The sequence below is a fragment of the Nannobrachium achirus genome (genome assembly GCF_963921795.1).
Source record: "Nannobrachium achirus genome assembly, chromosome: 10".
NCBI lineage: Eukaryota > Metazoa > Chordata > Actinopteri > Myctophiformes > Myctophidae > Nannobrachium > Nannobrachium achirus.
In genome coordinates, this window is record NC_137819.1 from 47,115,971 (window position 1) to 47,124,901 (window position 8,931).

Sequence of the window (8,931 nt, forward strand, 5' to 3'; positions counted from 1 at the left end):
GTTTGTATAGGAAGGGGGCGTGTCTGATGAAATTAATATCAAATATCTAAATACTGAATCAACCAACTTAAAAACTGTCCTGGATGCTCCTAAAAGCCTGATTAGACGATAAAATGACCAAACGTCTTTTTTGAAAGTAAATTTTCCCTTAAGTGTACATGTGTGTATATGATGGATGGATGAGTAGGTAGGTAGGTAGAGAGGACAAATATGTTAAAGTGTTAAGCGTTTTGTGCTGTGACGTGGTGTTCTCTCTGTCATCGCTTGCTCTTCAACAGGGATGGCTTCCTTGAGTCGTGGATAGAGGAGTGGGTATCATATAACCGTGGCATTTTTGGATTTCCGGAGACCCCTCTTCTCTCTTCCTCCTCCTCCCTGGCTTTTGAGACCACGTCTCAACACATGCTGGGAGGGTGGTGTGTGCAGTGCACTTAACCAACATCTATCAACTGTCAAGGTTTGAAGCACTTTTAAAACCCATGGCCACAAGGGGGCAGGGTAGAGAGCTACAGGTGTTATGTCTCCCTGAGCATGCAGACTAATGGACAGGTCACTTTTTTTCTTCTTCTTTTCTTTGTGGCAAATTATCCCAAATGGGGAAAAGAGACTTTTAAAGCTCACTTTTGTATTTAAGTTGTAATTGACGTTTTAGTATTTATGTTGGAATTCTTTTAAATGTGGGGTTTTCCTGGGTTTTTCCTGTCCTCTGCGTGAGCTCTCTGTACTGTACATAGAATTATTAATTATATTAACTGTAGTGGTGATGCTGTGATGGCAGCTTAATCCTTTAGCCACCAGTGTCGAACTGATCTTAATGTTGGTCAACTTTATGCAATGCCAAATAGTATTTCACAATGCACTGATAGTGTTTTTTTGCAAATGGTGTTTCTCCTACCGAAAGAAGAATGTATTACCGAAAGAAGAATGTATTAGGTCACACTTGAGGAAAATCACTGTACCTTTTCACAATTAGCTGTTGGTTAATTTTATAGACATAATTTGCCCTAATGGACTAGTGTGGAGCTTTTGCCTCCACTTTCTTTGCCAATGAAGTAACAATATGTACTAGTTCAAATTTGATATTCACTTAAAAAAAACTATTTTTTTGTTTCTCATTTGTTTGTTTCCATATGTTCACTTTAAATAATTGAAATTTTGCACTTGCATTTTAGAATTTTGCACTTGCATTTTGATTTAATATTGTTTACAGTCACCATGGTTTTATAGTAAGCATTTTACTGTTTCTAAAAGGTGACATTGTTATATTTGTATTGAGTAAAAAAAAACTGTATTTTATAGGTCCAACAATGTAAATAGTTCAATTCATTTTTCATCCTAGCCGCAAGCAACTCTAAGATGCTGTTTTTGCTATCTGGCATCTAGCGTTGCAATACCTACCCTTGATAGCCCATTCATCCAAACAGAAAAGTCAGATCTGATTGTATTAAACGATGTTAAACTCACCAACATTGCAGCTGAACGGAAAGCTTGGATTATCCTCTTTGTATCTGCCAAGTGTTTGTTTCATAAAAGTCCAGCGGAGATATTTTATGAAGTACTTTATGTCAATACATTCCGTGCAGGTGATTATTAAGTAAGTGTCAAGAGTTCGTAAGCACTCTTTTTCAATAACGCAATTTATTGACAGAAAGTAGCTCATAACAGAAACATGGCTGGTAAAAAGAGGATAATTCAAGATTTCCACCGTTGGTAAGTTTTAATACAATCAGATCAGACTTTTCTGTTTGGATGAATGGACTGTCAAGGCAAGGGTTGGTATTGAAACTCTAGGTGCGAGATTGCATCTAAGAGTTGCTTGCGGCCAGCTTGGTCTGTTGTATATGGTGTGCAGGGTTCCTTTAAAGAGATATTCCACTTTAAAAAAACAAACACCCTGGACAGTTTTTAATTTGCCTGATTCAATATTTAGATTTGATATTCATTTTATCAGACACTCCCCATCCAGGGTCCATTCCTATACAAACCCATTGTAAGTTTGGGTTACAATGTATAGGCATGGGCCCTGGATGGGGAGTGTCTGATAAAATGAATATCAAATATCTAGATATTGAATCAAGCAACTTAAAATCTGCTCAGGGTGTTCACAAAGATTGATTAGATGAAAAAAAATAGCACGTTTTTATTTTTTAAAGTGGAATACCGGTATCCCTTTACTGGTCTAATGATTCTAATTGATATTTTGAGTAATTTGTAATTCATAGTATGACATGATGTTGTTCAGAGATTGATGTGTCGTCTCTCACTGTTGAAGTTGGGTGCACCTGTTTATTGTTGGAAGTTAAATAAAAAAATGTATGTTGATTTCAACCATGATTATTTGTGAATGAGGCGTTTTACTTTTCTTGTGGCTTATTATGTCTTAGGATATCCAGAGACACTGCTTTCACTGTAGTTTAAATGTAACCATTTTTAAAGGCAGACTGTTTGGGTCTATACAGGTAGGCTACGGGCATGCAGCATCTCCATAGATAGACACTTTGGTAATATCTGAGTAGGTTGTAAATTAATACCTGGCTCTTGTACTTCATTTCCATTTCTGCATCAATAAGAAACAAAAAACGAGGTCTGACCATCTGTGGCAAGGAATATCTGGCACCAATAAGTAGCATAGAAGTAACAAAATAATGTCTAGCCTACTTATGTGTGGGCTGTTGGTCACGAGGAAGGTTGACTAGTCTAGTCTTCCTTGGTAACAAGGCCTGCTGTCTCTTGTTCACCACATTTTGTTATTTTGTCATGGCAGGCCTGGTTGGTGTGATGGAATTCCCCCAGGTGCCCTGTCCCACCCACACCCACCCACCCGTCAGACGTTCTTTAATTATGGATGAGTTTGACATTTTACAATTAGAAATAAATAAGAAAACAGACGCAACCACAAACCTATAGTCAAAATGTGCGTAAGCCATTGGTTCTCAAAGTGAGGTCCTTGAGGGAGTTCCAGGGGGTCCCCAGCTAAATGATAGGAACAAAATGGACCCTTATGGATATGTAACTCGGAGTGTACAAATGACTGTTCCATTTGTACACTGAGTTAAATTGATATTGATTGTACAATATAAATGAGGGTCTCAGAGATAGAAATTCCATTAAATGGAAGTCTGTAGCCTATAAAATTTAAATGCATGTCAAACTGGGGGTCCTTGAAATTAAAATGTTTTAAAATCACTGCTATAGAGCTGTAAAAATGTTCTTTTATGGGGGTCCCTGGCATTATGTTTTAAAATAGGGGTCCGCGGGCTAGTAACTGTCAATTCGGGGGTCCTTGACATGAAAAGGTTTGAGAGCCACTGAAACTAAAAAGGGGAAGGCGTAGGAATACGAATCAGACAACTTGTCACGGTTTGATTGCCAGCAGCCTTGTTTCTCTCCACTCCTGCCTCTTGTTTCCAGGCAGTAGCGAGTGAGAGGAGAAGAGGGAGGAGAAAGAGAGAAGATGAGAGCACACTGGCTGAGAGAGCTAGAGTAGAGTAGAAGAGGGAGTGTTTCATCACGCTGACAGAGCCGCATGTTGCTTGTATAGACACAATATTTAGCAGAAAACATTTCCCTAAAGGGAGATCCCAGTTTCTCTCCCCCAATAGCCCAACGACATGACGCTTCTCCCGTGCGCTAAACCACCACGTCACGCGTGATGTCCAAACTCCAGAGGTTTGACAGGACCAGACATTAAAGAGGGTCGCATCACAGAGCAGAGCAGCTGATTCAAGACAAGTTTCCAGAATCCAGCGCACACTGGTGAGTTAAAGATTATTGTTATTATTTTCTTTCTTATGCGAAATATTGGCCGTTGAGATGGGAGTGACTTCAAGTGTGGTTGGAAATGTCGCCGGAAAACACGCAAAAAAGCCTGTTGAACATGATATCCTAATACATAGCCTACAACAAGCATCATGGTGATAGGCTGCGGCTACATTAATTTTGTGGCACTTTTTGTAATTTGTACACACAGAAACAGAATGTCCAATGTGCACCAGACGTTTGAAAATGTAGCCTAAAATAATTACAAATGAAAATGGACAAAAAGTTACAAGAATTTGACTAAAGTTGAATAGCCTAATCTGTTTACCGAGGAGGTAGAAGAACTATGTGAGAGTTTGGGTGAAAGGATTGACCCTTGGGTCAAGGTTCAGAGACTCAAATGCCCCACACACGCGAGTCTCGCGATGCGATCGACAACCTTCAGGTTTAGGTTTATTAAAGGCATGGATCGTTGATATCGTGTTATTATTTGCATTGGGTAGCCAGGTAGCCTCGGGTTAGGGCTACTGCAGTGGTTCTCAAACTTTTTCATGTCAAGGACCCCCCAATTGACACTTATTAGCCCGCGGACCCCCATTTGAAAAAATATGCCAGGTACCCACACCAGAGAAGATTTTCACAGCTCTAGTAGTGATTCTCAACCATTTTACTTTCAAGGACCCTCAGTGTGACATGCATTATGCTTAATGCTACGGACCCCCATTTCATGTTATTTCTATCTCTGAGCCCCCCCCCCTTTCCTTTTTTTTTTTTTTTTTTTTTTTTACAAATCTGTTTGGCAGAGAATAAAGAAAACATCATAAATTGAGAATAACAAAAAAGTAAAATGAGACCCCAATTTATATTGTAAAATAAATGTCAATTTAACGGGTCCATTTGGTTACATTTGTACACTCGTGAGTTAGCCTACATACCCAATAAGGGTCCCTTTGGTTCCTAACTATCATTTAGCTGGGGACCCCCTGGAACTCCCTCAGGGACCCCTGGGGCTGGGGGTCCCCGGACCCCACTTTGAGAACCAATGGTATACAGCCCGCTGTCAAGAGGTTGAAGTGAACAGAAGATATGCGTGACAGCCTATTAAATGTGCCAGGCGCAGATGGGAAGAGCGATGGAGAGGAGATGTGAGTGCAGGAGAGCGATCTGGTGCGTAAGCGCCCTGTCGCCTGTCGTATGAATCATTTCCCGTCCACTCAGGGGCGTCACAAGGAGGAGGAGGGGGGGGGGGGGGGGGGGGAGTGGGACTGAGTTACTAAAGCCCAAGGTGGAGGGGCCTTAATTATTTTAAACTTCAGCTATTGAAAAATAGCACATATAGGCCTACAAGCTCAAGCTGCGAGCTTATAGATCTGCTATTGTTGAAAAGTCGTGAAAATGTGTGCAAATCTTTGAATATAGGCCTATGTATTTTTCAAGCGAACATTTGTAACTCAAATTTTGCTTCTGGGGGGGTCCCTGGAACGAAATATTTTGAGATGGGGGGGTCTTTCCCTTTGAGCACCACTGACATAGAAACATAGGTTTTTCAAAAATCCTTAGAAGGATTTGAAACATTCAAAGATTTTTACGATTTTTCAAAAATAGCAGATCTACAAGCTCGCAGCGCGGCACTCGGTGCCGCGCTGTGAGCTTGTATATCTGCTATTTTTCAATAGTTAAAGCACATGGGCCCCACAGTGAATCCTTGTACCCAGGGCCCAGAATTTGGAGTGACACCCCTGCGTCCACTACTCATGACCTCCTCAGTAGCACGTGGCCATGTGGAAGAAGTCATGTTGAAATCAGATATAGGCTACATGGTAATTAATCACTAAATGACTACACGGTAAAAATCCTTTTACCTTATCCACCTGTAACTCGTACATTAAGCTAATTTCCCGACCAGACAGACACATGGATCCGTAAAAGCATCCCGCTCCTCTCTCCATAGACAGTAGGCTTTCCTTTGTTCATAGGATAAGTGCGCTGTTTATAGGGAAAGTGGGTTATGCGCGGAGCTGTGCGACAGAGCAATACATCAATGTCATCATTTGTTTTTTTACCCTCTCTCCTTGCAGACCCATTAGAACAGCGTTTGAGGTGAGCTACTTTGTTTCTTGGGGAGTAGGGGATCTCACCTCCCCTCCGAGCAACTTGACGCGCTCCCAGCGCGCTCTCTCCCGTCTCTCCATCCCTCACCCAGAACTCTATTTCCTCCCCTCTCGTCATCATCCACTTCTATATTTAGTGCCTATAATATTCTCATCCCGGTGCCCGTCTCCTTCTCTCCCTCTGCGGCAGATGAATTGCTTTCCCACCCAACAAAGGAAACAACAAACGAAAAGAGAGACGAGAGAGGGTGGAGAGAGAGAAAGGAGGAGTGGAGAGGAGAGGGGCAGAGCAGCGGCAACGCGCCGCAGACGGATTAGCCTCGTGTGTAATCCGCGCTTGGTTGCGCTGTCAGTCCAAAACTGTTCTTTACAAGAGCCTCTAATGAGAAACCTCCTCTTCTCCCAGTCTATCTGCCCTATGCTTCCCGTTGCCTTCCTTTAATCGCCTCCCACCCGCCTTAATGGATTTTGTGCTGTATGCTTCTAGGACCACCCCTATGTCTAGCCACTATCTTCTTCTTTGAGTGTTTGTTGAGAGCATGTCAAATATGCTGTTTGTAGGTTATAAGAAAAGGCATATGCATTTTCCACCAAAGGCCTCAAAAGCCCTTCCCTATTCCCTTCTATTCCCATTGCTCTTTTGAGGCGAGGCCTTGTTGAGAAGTGTATGCATTAAGTGCATAAGAGGGTGTGAGATCAGAGATGCTATCAAACAGTGTTGACGGGGCTTGTAGGCCGGTCACGTCAAGACCGAGGCCAGGGAAAATAGAGACTCTTTGAGGGAGGTCCTAATAATACCTCGCCCGAGGCGAAATTTGAGTTTGAAATCTTTCAAAAGTGTTGATAATGCATTATGCATGGGCAAGAAAAGCTGCGAGGGGATGTGATATTTGCAGAATCTTTGGTATTTAGAGAATTCGCCTTCGGACTGGAATGAACTTTTATAATAATGTTGTACAAATAAATACACACACACAGGCCTAGACTATACAGCTGTGTATACACAGGTACACATATACAATATATATGGACAGGCAGACAGACAGACAGACAGACAGACTCAAAGCATAGCCTTGGCACGGTTACATCCCGCCACTCCGACATGTCTCCATTCCGACACTAACCCTATCTCTAACCCTAACCCTAAACTTAACCCCTAATGGGAGTGTCGCCACTCCGACAATTAGAAGTCAATTTCGGAGTGGCGACATGTCGGAATGGAGAGAGACTCCCCCTTGGCACTGGGGTCAAGTACAACATCCACAGGTGGTGGTGGGAGTTTTGGTGGCAAACGTAGTGAAAAGGGGTCATATCTGGTTGCATGGCAGACTGACTGGGCTGCTGGCTGGCTGTTTGGTTTGCTGCATGTCTGGCTGACAACGTGGTAGCAGTTTATGGGAATAACATGCTCAGCAGGGGGGGCACCAGACAGTCATACCGGATGGAGGGAGAGACAGAGGAGGAATTGTGGGACACGGCAACAGGGTGTGGGGAGAAAAGCATGGAGTGTAGGAGGTAGGGATGGGACGATACGCAATATTATCATTTATCGTGATAAAAAACACTCACGATAATCGTATCGTGGAGATTTAATTTATCGTGATATCGTCCTTCGTCATGCACTGGGATCAATTCAGCTTTTATTTGCCAAGCTGCATATCTGGTACCATTTAAACCCTCTATAATTGGTAAAAGGTATAATTTATGTACTTGATAGTCTTTTTTTCACTCTTTATCAAATGTCTTTGCCTACAAGCTCACAACGCGTCGCAAACGCGACGCGTTGTGAGCTTGTAGATCTGCTTTTTTTCGGCAAATGTTCCGCCCCAGGATAATGGATTTTGATTATCGCAATAATATCGTAAATCGCGATTTCATTTGTCACAATAATCGTGATATGACATTTTCATATGGTCCCATCCCTAGTAGGAGGGACAGGGAATCAGAGGGAGGATGGAGGGAGGAGTGGGATTATTGAGGGAGGGAGGAGAGAGATGATGGAGAGCGTGAGGGAAAGAAAGATGAATGGAAGGAGGGAGAGGGAAAGGGAGGGGTGGGGGGGAAATGGAAAGAAGTACGGTAGGCAGAAAAGGGAGCGCTGGAGGGAATGAGGGGGGGGATAGGTTAGCGAGAGATTGATGGACAGAGAGGCGATGGGATGAAGAGATTGAGGAATGGAGAGATAAACTGGAAGAGTGGGTGGAGGAAGGATGGAGAGGGTAAGATGGAGTGAAAGACAAAGATAAGAGGTTGATCCTATAAGCAGAATGACATCGATATCAAGCCAGAGAAATGAAAATCCCACTGCGAGACGTGCATTAGAGTTTGCAGGGGAGGCCATAGCTTAACGGGTTGAGAGGCTGTCTGAGTGTCTGGGCATCAGAACCTGGTCCACCCAGTCTTTTTGTTGAGGTGTCCCTGAGAAAGACAATACTATTTATAATATAAGCCCTAACTGCTTAAAGCCTCGAACAGAGTCGGGTCCGCGGTGGATCGCGGTGTAGTGCGGTGTAGTCTTTTTGAGCGTTAACGTTGTAGTTTTATGACTCAAAAAGATTACACCGCACTACACCGCGGTGGAAGGCTCTGTTCGAGGCTTCACACCACCCACTGATCCTAATAGTTAGAATTTCATATGTAATGCACTTTTCCCAAACAGTGGGTCATGGGTCACGGACCAATTCTTATGGGTCACGACCCCCCCACGAATCCCATTTTCTTTACTTACATTTAAAAAAAGAATCATACATTTCAAAAGATGTTTTTTTTTTTATAATTCATTTTTTAAATAATTGTATACATAAAAACGTATATAAATAAAAAAGATTAGAAGAAATAAGAATTAGTGAAAATAGCCAATCTATAAGATAGCAACATGCTTGTAGATCTGCTATTTTCACTAGTTTGGGTCACAGGTAAACGTCTTAATCTCTCTTTTGGGTCTCGACCTGAACATTTTGAGAACCACTGACGTAATGACATATACCAGTATGTCCATATATGGGCATTCCAAGATATGATGTGAAAATGTAACGTGACATAAAATACACCTAAGTAGTGT